The sequence below is a fragment of the Ambystoma mexicanum genome, chromosome 4q (genome assembly GCF_040938575.1).
Source record: "Ambystoma mexicanum isolate Mex_15411 chromosome 4q, UKY_AmexF1_1, whole genome shotgun sequence".
In the NCBI taxonomy this organism is placed as follows: Eukaryota; Metazoa; Chordata; class Amphibia; order Caudata; family Ambystomatidae; genus Ambystoma; species Ambystoma mexicanum.
The window spans coordinates 1,176,744,330-1,176,759,200 of NC_090928.1; positions in this window are offsets into that span (position 1 = coordinate 1,176,744,330).

The following is a 14,871-nucleotide window of genomic DNA, read 5'->3' on the forward strand; positions in this document are numbered from 1 at the left end:
TTAGTGTGGTTTGTTAGTTGCAATCGTTTTCATGCTTCCACTGTTCTAATGCCTTGCCTCCCCCATTAGCCCTTTTTGGATTTCAGTACTTACGCCTCCAGGAGGAATGGGTGCCTAGGATTCTTGCTGGTTCTGTGGGCTTTCACATCTTTTAAATTCATTCCCTGTCCTAGCTAGGTGACATGTTCATGGCCTTAAGGTAGCTCAGCCGAGGAAGGAAAATGGTCCCCCTTCTGTTCCCTTGGACCATTGGCTATTACTTTGTCTATCTTGCGCCCACGCTTATTCCTGTTCGTTGGTCGGCCCTCTTTGAGGGGGTGCACCTCAGCTGAGGGCCTCCCTACCCTGATTTCCATAGCTGGGTTTCCCTTGGTTTCTTTCAATTTTGTTTTTTACATTTATTTTATTGCTTTTTTTTTTTTTTAATGGTTCAATTGTGTCGGGTGTCGGGTCCAGCACTGTCTTGTTCCTCGGTTGCTTACGAGGCATACAGGTGCCGTTTACTGAGTTTCATTGTGTTTGGAGCTGAAGAGCCAGGTTTTTAGAAGTTTCCTGAATTTTGAATGGCCCTCCATAGATTGTATTTCTCTGGGGGAATAGCTGGAGAATGTCTTTTTTCTTCATGTATGGTTTGGGTCCTTGGCGGGTGTCAAAGAAACCAGTAAATCCAGAAAAAGTATGCCCACTTTTGATGGCACTGAAGCTGCCCAGTGGCTTGAGACACTCAATTCACCAGTCGCTGCACCCCCGTCTCCTGCTCCCTCCAAGGAAGAGCTGCGAGTGGAAGCACGTGTCCTCATGATGTCTGACCTTTGCTGATGAGGGCCTTACTTCCAGATCTCCAGCTTCCAAGACCACGCAAAATATACCCTTGCTTCACGCATTTTACAATTATTGAGAATACTAAACGTATGGTGAAATTAGACTATTTAATTTCACATGGTGTGTGTATTAGTTCAGATTCTATGATGGCGCCGTAAGGAAACTGTAAGCCACTTAATCTAGCGACTAATGTCTGATCATCGCCTTTTGAATCATGGCATGTCTTCACATGGCAAAAAGCATTGTTCTGTGAGAAACCACGGCAGGTGCTCGCGGATGCCTTGCGGCGGGGAGCATTGGGACAGTGGTGTTGGGAAAGAGACTGATAACCTGCAAGAGTTAAGCATATTCGTGAGTAGGAAGAGTGAACCACCATTGCAGTAGAATGGTAGGCCAATCGGAACAGAGGAAACCTGAGACTGCGTTCAAAGAGTGATGAATTGTTATTACTCGGTGAAAACTAGTGCCGGCTTGAGGGACATGGTATCCATTTACAGAGTGGCCTCACAAATCGTCCAGAGGAAAATATTGCCTTAAGCTTAAGGTGTTGCAGATGCTGCTTGCCAGATGTGCAAGGTCCATTCTGGCTACAAAGTCAATGGGCATAACCTGTTTGTGTCAAGCTTTCAATCTGGCGTGCTAACGACCCCAATCCATCCCCTGCCGGCCTTTCAAAAGTGCAAGCAATTTGGTAATACTCCAATTTGAGCTTTTATGGACCTCGGGCCCCCATCTTGCTTTACGGATGCTTAGTCAACATTCGGAAGCAGTATACAATGACCTGTCCAAAAGTGAATATATTCTGGCTCCAATTGGAGACAGTTACATGTCAGCAGAAATATGTTGGGGGTCGTGTGTGTGTGTGTGTGGTAGTTGCACCCCAAAAAAGCTGAAGCCGGTCAATCGTTTGAGGGATACGTTTCATGTGGAGCAACTAAGGCCCAGTAAAACTAGCAACACTCACAAGCTATGGCTCCTGTCAGCAATTTGTATAATGTTTTAGCTCCTACCAAAACGGTCCAGGAATTGAATGTGTCTACTATAAATGCAGGAAGAGAAGGAATGCAACGGCGAGGGAAGTCTGGACTGGATGATCTTCCATGTGACATGGGATGACATGAGATCCCTGTGAATTCTCCTCCAATTTATAACCTCACTTCTAGCATGGATACCTGAGGCCTCCATGGAGCATGTGGGTGGTGTGGTAATTCCATGTTCCAAATCCTATATGGAGGTCCACCTCCACATGGAATGTGCGTCTTGGACATTCCATACTCGTGTACCTACTGCTTCCTTCAGTAAATACCCTCACTATTATAGTGGGTTGCAATAATGCAAACATGGAAAACCTACTTGTAACGTGAGACTAAGACTAGGCTATTTCCTTTAATAAGCCACAGCATGGTAGCCATCCCTGGAAGCTCATCTCTAGTTCGGAGCCACAGCACAGAGCAATGCACTCTGGGTATGCAAATTATTGAAAAGTGTGTATTTTAGCTCCATAAAGTGATGGCGAGTACCCAAAACGGAAACACGTGTCCAGCTACCAGGCGAGTCCCCGACTTGCATGTAGAACCTTCCCACTGTTGATGCGGCTGAAGCTGCCCAGTGGCTTGAGACATTCAATTACCCAGTCACTGCACCCCCGTCTCCTGCTGCCTCCAAGGAAGAGCTGCGAGTGGAAGCACGTGTCCTCATGATGTCTGGCCTTCACTGATGAGGGCCTTACTTCCAGATCTCCAGCTTCCAAGACCATCAAGCCCACGCAAAATATACCCTTGCTTCACGCATTTAGCATCTATTGCGAATGCTAAACGTATGGTGAAATGAGACTATATTTAATTACAAATGCTGGGGATTGATAGGAACTGGCTCCACAATATTGCTTAGATGTGCCATAACTGGGCATACTTATAGGACGATAATCCATGTGGTGATTATTTTTTTTAATAAGTCTGTGTAGTTGATGCAAGGAGAGCTAGTTGGATGCCCAGTCTGGTACTGCAAACTCCTCACCACAAAGAGTAGGACGTATTCGTTCTGTGCAGTTCTATAGACTATAATGGGGATTGAAATACCTGGGTGCTATTACCTGGAGCTACGTTTGACTCCCAACACAACTGGTGCCGTACACATACCGGAGTTGGCCATGTTATTTCCCAACACATATCCACCTTAATCGCATTTCTTATTGTGATTTTATTTTTATTTTTTTATTTTATTATTTTTTATTCTGCAATCGGTCTAGCAAATAAACGTGTCTGCTTTTATAGGGATATAGAACCATCTGGTGCTGGCCATAAGTGTCATACTGACCAGTGCCCTATGCCTCAAGGAACTCCCTGAGATTGTATCCTATCACTCTCCTCTCATTTTCTACTCCCATCGCCACCCACCTTTACCTCCCTGGGTTTTCCTCCTCTGTCCCCACCCCTCGAATGACTCTCATGCCTTCTACTACTGCCTAGAGCCTTCAGTCTTTCTGCTTCCTCCTCCACACTACTTCTGCCCATCTTCTTCCTCAGTCACAATCCTTTCACTCACAACCACTTCACATTCACTCCCTTCACTATCAGCCTACTCCCTAGTCTTACATGCACACTTGCATTCACCAAAAAATACTCACCTGCTCTACAATTCACCTCCACGCTCATGTCCACCTTCCTTCCTCCTGCTGGTCTCTTGGTCTGACTCCACCTCTGACCTCACCCAAACACCCCACAACGTGCTTGCGTCTTTTATCCACTCTGCTCATCCTCTGGTCAGTTGTCTGGCCAGGCTTCCACTCCTGGGAATCGTTACGTGCGGAGGAACTTTCAAAGAGCAGGTTAAGACCAGCCCTTTTCTCTGCGAGGGGCCACCAAGAGGCAGCAATGGTGGCCTGATTTGTACATTGACCCAGAGAAGTACAGGGGATGGCCATGGTATGGCTTCACCTAAGGTAGGTATAGTAGCAGAGAGACTGGCTTGGGTAAGGCGTATAGGTGCGGGGGAGAGGCTGCAGTGCCCTGACCCATTGGAATCCCTTGGTTCTTGTATATTGTAGCCTCCTGTGCTCCATTCTCCAGGTGGGGCCTGGATTCCTGTTGGTTAAAGCCCCTGCTTCTTTCAGAGCTTCCAGGGCAGGTGAGGTCCTAGGAATGGACTCGCAGTGCCCGGGGATGCCCAGAGGGATTTGCTGTCTCTGGTCCGCATACACCACAAGACATTATGTGATAGATTGACAGGCCTTGATGGCGGTATGGAGGGGCAAGCAGATCCATGGGTTAAGATTGCCAACGTGATTCAAGATATTCGGGGACAATTACAGGGTGCCCCGAAAGAAAGGGCTATTGACGTGACCGGGTTAACCAGTTAGAGGGCAGAATAGGCCATCCTACCCCTTCGGGAATAGAAACAGGAGCCCGGGGAGGGTCTGATTCAGGCGGGAGCGCAGTACAGCGGTTTGGTGACCAACCCCACTCCCCGGGCTCCAACAGACACATTCTCAGGAGACCAAAGACGATACAACCATTTCCTGGCTCAATGCGAGCTTCACTCCTTAACCCGGCCCCAGCAGTTAGAATGGGATGCAGCAAAGGGGGGCCTTCGTTTTGTCCTACTTGCAAGGATGCCTTCTAAGCCGTTTAGTCTGGGGAAGGATCCCATTCTCCAGATTTATGACCTGTTCCTTACACCGTTTTAAGGCGATGCTTGCAAATAAATGTGCAGTCCACTTAGAATGTACTAATGCTAAAACAATGTGCAGTAGGTCTTATTGCATACGTCACACGTTTACAGCAATTGGGAAGGCGGGTCCAATGGACTGATGAATCGGCAGCTTCTGCATTCTGTCAAGATTGATTGGAAGATTTAAATGATATCTTAGCTTTGGTATTTAATCGACCTGCCTCGTCAAAATATGGAATTGACTTAACCTTGCACACTGAACAGCAACAACGGACTAGGAGAATGAGGCTTAGAGGGCTCCACTTATGGGCGGGCCTGTCCCTACTGATTAGAGCCAATGCACAGTGTAAGTTGCGCCCTTGCAGTAACAGAAAAGGAGCAACAGCGGCAAGAGCGACTATGTCTGTATTGTGGACAAGCAGGGCCTTTTGTTGGGGAATGTTCTCGAAGGTTTGGAAACGCCATGGGTGGCCCGTGGGGGACGGAAATTGGGTGAGCCAAAGCAATGCATTCTGTCAAGGGGAATGCCTATTTTCTGCCACAAGTGCTATTAACATAGGCCCATTGGCGGTAGGGTCACATTGGACTCGGGAGCACCAGGGAACGTTCTGGGCCACCATTGTTCTACACCATATGGAATACCGATATTTCCTAAGAGCAGTACATCCATGTGTAGCATAGATGGCATCTCCTCGCCTCCTGCCCCCACCTTATTTTCATGAAAAGGGTGTCTTGAGACTGGACCCATCCTGGTGACCACCATGGTTATGGCTGCATAACCCACAAGTTAAGTTGACAGATTAACATTTGCGACTGTGTTGGCAGGTACCCGAGTTTACGCAGTCATAACCACTATATTGTTTGACCTTACAAGCCCACACAGAGATACGGGGAGTACCTTACCAATTGTGGGTTACCGATGACACCCAGGCGGCACCATACTGCGGGGATTTTTTTTGTTTCGTGATTGATGGTTATAATGTTCGTTTGCCGGCATTGCAAAGTCAGGCTTTGTAGTTTTGGCACGATAGTCCGTTGGCACAGCATCTGACGGTTCGGTGGACCTGAGACCTCGTACACTGATATTTGTGATGGCCAGGGGTATAGGAGCAGGTGTTTTATGGCATGTTACAAACACGTGCAAACCTACACCAACTCGGGCATCGTGGTGCTGCAAACAAGACTAAAGTGGAAGCTGAAAGAACACTAAAAAGTTAGGCCGAGAACAGGAAGATCTTCAGCGCACAATGGAGTTATTCTACGGCAACTGAAGAGTGTCCTCCCACACTAAAAGCAAGGAACAACGATACACAAAGGAGCCCTTGAGTGAAGTGGATGACAGGGAAAGTACTGGTAGAATTTGGTCTGCAGATACTCTGGACCTGTTTTATGGAAGGCCTGAAGAACCTTGAACTTGACGCGCTGAGGCACCAGCAGCCAATGCAGGAAGTTGAAGACAGTGGAGGATATAGAATAGTGAGAAGCGCCAGTGGCCAGCCTAGCCAGAGATTTTTGTAGAATCTGCAAACGTTGCAGAAGGTGAACTCGTTGTGCAAGAAGGGCACAGCAGTAATCTAAGGATCCTGCGATCAGGGAAGATACTACTAGGGGATGAATATGGGTGGGAAATAAGGTAGCACTTTGCACAAATTCACAATTTGAAATGGACAGATTGGCATACCGCACTCACCTGAGACTGCATGGAAGGGAGGCAGAGAGCTTCACATCCATGTACCTGACCACTGTGGAGGGGAGTGAAAGAGGGTAAAGTGTGATAGGTCAAAAAGCAGCTAACCAGGGGGAAGAGCCAACAATAAGAACCTCCATTTTTTTTCTCGCTGTGGAGGCGGAGCTAGTTTTTACCCATCCAGAGACGAACCGCATACCTGCAAGAGCGCATGGCTGTATCTGAGAGATGAATGAAGCCGCACCAGATTCGGAGTGTCAACAGCTTAGGGATAACGCCAAAAAACAAGAATAGGGGGAGGGCTAGTTACTGGGAATGGTCCGAGAGGAAGAAGAGAAACTAATCAAGGACCGGACTGGAGATACCAGCTGATAATGATCTCTGCATCAGGATGGTGTTGAATGTGGTGGAAAGGTCTAAAAGAATCAAGGCTTGGTCTACGATCTGCGCCAGATTGTCGACCGCAGACATCAATACTGATTCTTTACCTCGGCCAGACTGAAACCCTGACTGAAACGGATCAAGGAATCCGATTCTTTAAGAAAGGAACGAAAAAGGGGTGTAATTGAGCTTTCAAGAGTTTAATGAGGAAGGTAAGTAGAGAAATTGGACAACAGTTAGAAGAGAGTGAGGGATCGCTTAATTGCAGGGGGGTGTGACTGTTGGACAAGTTAACAGCTGGGTACACCTTAGTTGCAATATGAGAGTCATCATCTTTAACTGCGCTGAGTGGACTTGGGGGGGGGGGGGGGGGGCTGCAGGGGATATATATTTCAAACCCTGCATTGCCAAAATAATGTCTGTGTCACTGAAGACAGGAAATTCCGACCAGGAGTGGAGTGAAAGTTCAGGGGTGGAACGGACCTCAACGGCAATAGGGAGGGTGAAAGAGCAGGAGATCTTCTGTTTTATGATGGTGATCTTATCATGGAAAAAGGTGGAAAGCGAGTTACTACGTTTTTGCGAGGGGAATAAAACGGTCAGCCAAGGGCAGAGAGGATGGAGATTGGACTAGCTAAAACAGCTCCTTGGGGGAGTCGACTGAAGCTCCCCCATGAGAAGAGAAATTGGAGCATAAAGGCAATAGTCTATATGCCACTTTTGCTCTGCCTGCCTACGGACCAAGCATAGACTTGTAAGCTTGACAGAGAACCAAGCTTTGGAGGTGTGGCCACGGAACTTAGATGCTTAAAGTGGGGCCAACTGATTGGCTGTGGTGATTAGAGCTGCCGAGAGGGCGACACGATAAACCTGTGTACTAGGAGAACTAGAGATGCACCTAGAAATGCTAGCACTCGGAACATTGCGTCAACACCGAGTGGGTGGCCGGGGGTGTGAAGAGCAGGTGCCATGGGCAAAGGACCGGCATTGATGCGGAAGGGAATGATGAAATGGTCAGACCAAGTGACAGGAACACACAGATCTACAGTGACCAAGGCGAGCAATGGGCCAATATGAGGTCTAAGGTGTTACCAAGTACATAGTTGGCACCAATCACCAACTGCAGAAGATTGAGATCAGTGAGAGATGAAAGTAGGTGGTCTACCTGTAAGTCATTGGAGTTATTAGGGTGAAGGTTAACGTCCCCCAATACAGTGAGCATTTACTATTGTAGTCTGAGGTCAGCCAGGGCCTCCAAGAAGCTCAAAACAAAACCTGAATTATACTCTTAGAGGTTGATAGATCAGGATGAAATACACTGTGAAAGAGGGGGAGACTAATATGGAGCAGGATTGCCTCCATGTTCAGGGTATGCGTACAAGGTACAACCAGGCACTGGAGGCTGGAACGATGTAGCAGGGCGATCCCTCCACCAGGTTGAGGGCCATCCCTGTCTAGCCTAAGTATGCTATAAACAGGAGCAAGGGCATGGACCAACTGAAGGTCAGAGCCACGTCTCCGTAACACTCACCAAGTGAGGAGAGTGATCGTGTAGGAGAGCATGGCAGTCTAAAGCATGAGCTGCAAGGGAACGAGCACTGAGTAGCAGGCACCTTACCTGTTAGATGGGCTCAGAGACCATTAGTGAGCCACTGTCGGTGTTCAGGGGCAGGTTGAGAGGAAATGTCGTACCAAGTGGGGCGGTAGATAGGAGTTCCTCATGTGAGAAAAGTATAATGCCTGAAGAACATGTAGTAGCCGAAAGCCTGTCTGTAGTGAGGATGAGATAGACTTTGGCGCGGGAAAGGCATTTCTGCAGTGCCCATCCACTGTACCTCCGGAAGGGAGTTGAATTTGAGTTACGCATGGGATTGGCTGTAGCCAATCGGCTTAGAGGAGCAGGCAACAGTGATGGAAGATAAGCAGGTTGCGTGGGTGAAAGAAATAAAGCTCATGAGCAACCCATTTGGGAGTGAGCGCCATGATGACCAGTGTGGCTAGGCACCCTCCAACCGCACAATGTGGTATACAAGGAAATTAAATGGACAAAATGAAATAAGTAAACACAAGAAACATAAAAAGTAAATCTGAGTGCAGAAATAAAAACGCAAGTTTATGCTCCCAGTCAAACACCACGGTCCTGGATACAAATGATCCGCTTACATATTTTAGCAAATCTGAGGAAGGCCTGAATAAACAGAATCTTATTTGACCTACTGTTTGCTATCTCAAATGCTCCAGACTCCCGGCATTTCTGAAGAACTACTAATTCATGCAACCAAAACTCCAGAACATACAGCCTCTGGTGACCTGTAAAAACAATTAACCACTGGACACCCTGTCCTCGGGCCTCATTTTTATTACCAGCCCAACAAATGATAAACATCCCCTTTACGCGACTTCACTACAATGAGCAAGATAACATCTGCTCCCTTGCGGGACTGTTAAATCTTTTGCCCGATGTTCCCTCGTAGCTCAGGGAGAGGTCTCCTAGCCAGGTCCTCTATCTGATCAGACCTTGACAGACTCAACAGATTTTAGATTTGGACGAAGTAAAACAGCAGCAATTCTTCTTCTTCCAGCTGGGCTTCAAGGATAAGCAGCTTTCAGTTGCAACTTCAGCTTCTGAATAAATTGGGAAGTGAGAGGGCCCAAGATATACTCATCTGTCCCACATTCAGTCTGGCTGAGCCAAGCTCAGTCAGCCAATCACATAGACGGGCATTCATGCAGGCAGTCATCCAATCGGTTTCACTGGCATTCAGGCTATTCACTTCAACCCAGACACCCATAACAAAGAATGTGGATTGGGGCAAGCGCTATTCAGCACGCCACACTGCATTCATGTCAGGGCGGTCTCATTTAGTGTGTCTCACACACACATACCAGACATAGAATGCATATTGGGCACACACAGTATTCACCTAGGTCCCACCCCAAGGGCGTACCCACAGCATACAGTCACTGGGAAAGCTCCAGCCAGTCTGGCCTTGACTTTCCCACAATACCATATATGGTTCTTCCACCCAAAAGCCAGTCGGGGTAAGGGACAGAGTCAGGGCTTTCCATGACTTTGGGTAAACAAGGGAACAGGCAATCTAAACCAAGAGGCCACAGGTGCCATCTTGCCTTCTATCAGGAATTCACTGATTTCTATGGCAGGGCCTGTGTATCCGAAATTGGAGGCTATTCAGAGCACCTGTCTAATTCAGAATTTAGCTGCCAACAGCCCATACCCTGCTCTGTGGGCCTCACACAGGTGCCAAAAAAACATACACTAGGGGTACAGGGTTGTACCCCCAACCCTGGGTGCCATAAGGGTATACCAAGGGTCACTGTTCACCACAACCAAAAATAGTCAGAGCTGCACTGCCAGGAGTCCCAACTGGACTCCTGTGCAGAAAACATCACAGAGCACACATAAGGGAATACAGGACAAGGACATGGAGGCTCTGTCTCTCCAATAGATTTCCAGCATCACAGGAACACACTCAGCCGAACACACCTTGGATGCTCTCATCTCTTCAGACATCCACTATCTCCAACCCTCTCATTATACCACTCTCCTGGTCTGATTATGCTCTTCTGTCCTCTCACCTGGACCTCCTTGGTTCCCCGGCTAAGCCCCCGCCCACACTGGCAGCCTCCTTCTCCATCATTTGACCTAAGAAGCGAGTGTCAGTTGCTGCTACCTTCACTCCCCCCGCCCCCTTCTACTCCTGGCACTGACTTTCACTCTGACACAACCCTTACTAACCTTCAACTCTCCATCTCAACACTATGGACATCCTTGCCCCTGTCATGAGGTTCCGTATGAAAACTGCCTCCAAGTGCAACTCCTGGTATTGACCTGGCCACTTTGAAACGCAAGTGCAGAGCAGCTGCTCTACTGAGCTGAGTAGAAGTGGCAGGTTTCGAGCACATCCTCTAACAAACTGTCCTGCCACCTGCTCAAAAGGCAATAAAGACTTTCAATCTGCTCGAAGAAGAGGGCCTATATCCAAACCTGCATCTCTGCGCCCACTAACACGGCTGAACTTTTCAAAATCTGCAAGGAAATCCCCAAACCTACTTTAGTGTCTACCTCTCCTCTGCCTACCCTAGCCATCTGCACTTCTCTGGCCTCTCACTACATTTCTAAAATCAGGACATCTAATCTTCGCTCTCCTCCACCCCCTTCTCCCGCTCTCAGGCCTCCCTTGGTTCCCCTCTCTCATCCCTCCTCTTTTTTCTCCAATAACACAAGTCTTCTAGACAAGTCCGCTCTATGAAAGTCTCAGCCAAACAGGTGCTCCTCCTGAACTATCATTGTCTCCCTTGTCCCAGGCTTGGGCGATTTCTGCAATCACTCATTTTCTACTGGATCCTTCCCCTCACTCCTCAACCACTCCCTTGTGAACCCTCTCCTCAAAAAGCCTTCTGCCGACCCTTCCTGTCTGGCAAACTACCGCCCTATCTCCATTGCCCACTTCCTGGGAAAACTCTTGGAGAAGCTGACAATCACCCAGCTTATCCACCACACTGAATCTGTTGTTTGTCGCAATGACCTCCAGTCTGGCTTCAGAGCTGCCAGAGGCACAAACCGCTCTCCTGAACACCCGTGAAGACCTGCTCTCTAATCTCAATTCCAGCTCCCCTTACGTTCTCATCCTCCTTGACCTCCCATCTGATACGTTTAATCATGCCACCTTGATAAATCGGCTCTGTGATGCCCTTCGCATCACGGACCTGGCTCTGGACTGGATGACCTCCTTCCTCTCGGATGACCTTCCCATGTTCAGCTGTGTCCTTTTCTCTCCACCATCTCTCTCCACCTGTGCTGTGCCTCAGGGATCTATCCTCTCACCCTCTCTTTTCAACATCTACATGGCCCATCTAGCCCATTTGATCTCCATCTTCTCTGCTAACTTCCAGCGTTGCGTGAATGGCACACAGCTCTCCTTCAAGCTTCCATCCTCTGTCGCCTTTTTCTCCACTTCTCTCATTCCTGACTGCCTGCCTGCTATTCCGGTATGGTGTGTTGCTAATGATCTATGCTTAATACAGAGATCCATCTCATTGGGACCCCTGCTTCCTCTTTCCCTCCCACACTCTGGCTGCCCTCCATGCCCCCCGCCCCTCCAGTGTGGCAAAAACCTTGCTGTCATCTTTGACTCCCCTCTCTCTTTCTTGTCTACCATCACAGATCTTGCCAAGAAGGTCCACTGTCAGCTGCACCTCCTCAGAGGCATCCTCACTTTCCTCACCTTCCCCCAGATACTCCACTTCTGCAGTGCTGTGTACCTCTCCAAACTGGACTACTGCAACAGCCTCTTCCTCAATCTGCCTAACTCCTCTCTTCAACTAATCCAGAACAGGACTGCAAGACTTCTCCTTTGCCTAAAACTGTGGGACTGCATCTCTGAGCCCTACAAATCTCTCCACTGGCTCTTCGGTTGCTGCCAGGATCAAGTTCAAGACGCTCTGCATCATCCACGAGACTGTATGGCCTGGGACCCTACTCCAACTCTCTCTCCCTAAATACCTCCCTACTAAATCCCATCAGTCATCTAGCTCTAAATCTCTGTCTCTGCAGATCGGATTCTTTTCCAAGCGGAGTGGGGGGGTGGGAGCAGATCACTCTCTCCTCTTCAGGTGCTTCCCTCTGGAACGACGTCCATGTCCCTCTCAAACTTGAGCCTGGTTGCCTTAAATTCTGGAAGATTCTGAAGACATTCCTTTTCTCTTTTCCCTTCCCTCTCGCCCTGCCTTGCTAATGTCCCTGTCTGCCCTTCACTGGCTGCCTGGTTCCTTCAGAGTCTTACAGGGCAGAGGCTGCTGTAGTCCAGTCTACCCGTGCACTTGGTCTATCCTGACCTCCCTCCCCCTGCACTTGCCCTTTGGGCCCCTCCATCTGCTCTAGCCTGGCTGGGCCTGCACCCTTGTAGCCCTTCAAGCCCCTTACCTTGCATTTAGCTTGTGGATCTTCCTTCCCCTGCACTCTCTGCTTTCCCCTAGCTCTATCCAACTGGCCTCTCCTGGCACTCGTTTTTCTCACAGGCCCTTCCGTCCTGACTGGCACTCCCTCCCCTCTCCCCTGCATTTCTTGTTAATGCACTTGCATGATCCAAATGTCACAGGGCCTAGTGTGATTGTTTTTGTTTTGTCGTCCTTGTCCCCCCCCCACTCTCTTGTCTTGTTGTGCCTCGAAACACATTGTGTAAGGGTGCATTGTAAATACCCAATCTGCATTTTATCAGGTAATTATGTTGGCTTGTGCCCACAAGTATAGCATCAGAATTATACAGATCCAAAACCTGACAGCCTTCTTTAATGTCTTGATCTGCTAGCTTTGTAAAGTAAACCTCACTGAAGGACTACCTTGACCTATAATCAGTTGGCCACCACTCATGGTTTTTGCACTCATTAATACAAATGGGTCATACAACAATGATCCCATTAACCGAGTCATCTGCTCCCTTTGACTATGCATGAATTGCTGATCTCTAGAATGACCCTTGTAGCGATCAGTCTCACTAAGAGCTGGAGCAGGCCCTGCCTGCCCCCCATGAACCCCACCTGAAAAATGTATAACCCTATATTCCTCCAGCCTCCACCTGTGGTCAGACCAATCCCAGTGCCCCATGCTGCTGAAACTACACCCGATTTGTTGGCCAGCCACATGTCCTACTTTCTTCACTCTACACGCAACAACATAGGGTGCAGTGCAAAGGTCAATCCTTTTACCTTGTTGGGGTGGTCAGGAAAGGTCCCCACGAGCAAGAGGGGTTTGTTGCATGTGCCATATTGATGACTGCAGGTGTGGCGAACTGAGCGTGAAGTTGGAACTACATGTTTATACAGTGTAGTTAATTATGGATGGGATGTTACTGTAGTATTGCTTTTTATTTTGAACTGATACATATTATCTTACATACGTGCAGAAAGATAAAATGTTAAAACCACCAAATACTCGATTCACACATGGGGTGCTCTGAAGTACACAGGGAAGGTTTTTAATGGGCATGCAAAGAGAACTGGGCATAGAGAACCCACTGTGAAGAACATATGACGGTTATTAAACATGCATGACACAGATACAAATACATAGGGAATTTGTGAATGCAATTGTAGTGGGATTTTTACAAATGGATTAAAACAGTTTTTTTGCAAAATGAACTTTGACTTTTAAGAAAATTCATTCTGCGGAGTTACAGAGGTCGGAGGATGGGTACATAAGTAACTTCAACCTTAACTGTCAGCTCAGCTAAAGGAGCTGGCCATGGGGTTTAAGGTCTGATAAGTATTGCAGGTGTAATCTCCTGAATGCATGGGAGTTTGATAGAGGGTTTTCACTATTTGTTCTGACCAGCAACTGTGGGTTGAATCCATGCTGAAGGCTAAAGTGATTAAAACGCAGGAGTTTCAATTATAAGTGTGTGCGAAGAAATGGCAGTTATTTAGATTAGAATGTTTTAATGAAACTGGATGATAGTTATTGATAATTGAAAGAGAAGTAGTTTACCCCGCCTTCTTCATATTGCTTGAAATATTTATGCGAACCATGTGCAATTACGAATTAAGGTTAAAAGGGCTTAGGCCAGTTATTACTAGTAATGAATTCTGTCTGCATACACATGTTTAACTGGTTGATGATCTCATGACCTACCACAGACAAATCCTAAAAGGTGGTGTTTTCTACACGTGAGCTGAATATGGCAGTTAAGATAATGGCTGCCAATGAGAATGTACAAATTGGAAAGATCGGGTTTCTTATTTGTCCAATCACAAGGAGGGGTGGATTGTAATAAAGTATCTGGGAGTATTTCAACTGTTGCAAAAATGTATATAGGATGACTACTGATGTAGTTCATTGAGACTTGAGTTATTTTGGTTCTACAGCACCATCTGTTTCCTGGATGATTTTACAAGAAACATACTTTACGTACAGAATGTGCACTTGTTTCTTAGGTGGTGGGTCCACTTCAGTTAAGGTGATTAAAGGGCCCGCCCTCACAACCTGTTTGTGTACAGACAAGGTTACACTTTTACTCACGTACTGCCCTTTTGCGTGAGCAGGGCTCATTATTCCATAGTCACAAGGGTTGCACACGGAATGCACCTCCCTCCCATCTGCTCTTATCTAAGGGATTTTCCACCCTTTACGTTTGATTAGATTACATTAATGCATTCCCTCTGAGCAATATTGAGTTTCCTGAGATGACTGAAATGACTTTAAGTGCATCATTGCTTCCAGAAAAACAACAAGACTTACAAAGAACTTGCTGATTCAGAAAATGTGGCACATGTACGCTATGTCAGTATGCTCATGC